Raw genomic sequence first — 763 nt, forward strand, 5'->3', positions numbered from 1 at the left:
CATATACTGCTAATATTCTATTTTGAAAATACAAGAACATAGCAACTTGATGAAGGAGGAAAGTTCTGTGTATTATTTATTTAGGAGTATGTACCAAAAACTACATAAATTATATCACCGTCTTTCTAGTACTGCAAATAAAGATCGTTAATACTATTATTGGCTGATTTTCTTGAGCTATCATTATTTGACTACTATCTAACATACCCAGTGTTGTATGAATAATCTTTAAATTTATAACTCTACTGCTAATATTGAGCTATAAATTCACAGCGGAAAAATTAGTTTTCCAATTCACCATTACAAAACAATTCAAATTCTCATGAATTACACTACAGGTGAGAAAATAATCATGGATTGTGAGCTCTGTGCTATTCAATTTGTTCAAATTCACAAATTCATTAGCCAAACTATGGTAAATTTCAGTTCCACATATATATATAAATTCTCTTAGCCTCCCAAGTGAGTAAATGGTTTAACTGGCTGCCAGCTCAAAAGCTCGCGGTTTAGAGATCCTGTCTATCGCAGCCACCAAACCCTGGCCCTGCGGCTGGGGTCACTCTGCTATTAAGTACCCGAGTGTTCAACAGTGTAAATTTGAAGTCACCTTTAGACCTGCCCACACCCTGCCTTCAGCCACTCCTCCTCCGGTGGCCTCTCCTCCTGCGCGCAGGCGCGCCTTCCACGCCCCTCTACGTTCAGCCAATCGCCGAAGACGCTTGCGGAGGTGGGATTTCTCTCCCCGCCAATGCAGGAAGTCCCT

The sequence above is a fragment of the Nycticebus coucang genome, chromosome 9, assembly GCF_027406575.1.
Source record: "Nycticebus coucang isolate mNycCou1 chromosome 9, mNycCou1.pri, whole genome shotgun sequence".
Classification (NCBI taxonomy): Eukaryota; Metazoa; Chordata; class Mammalia; order Primates; family Lorisidae; genus Nycticebus; species Nycticebus coucang.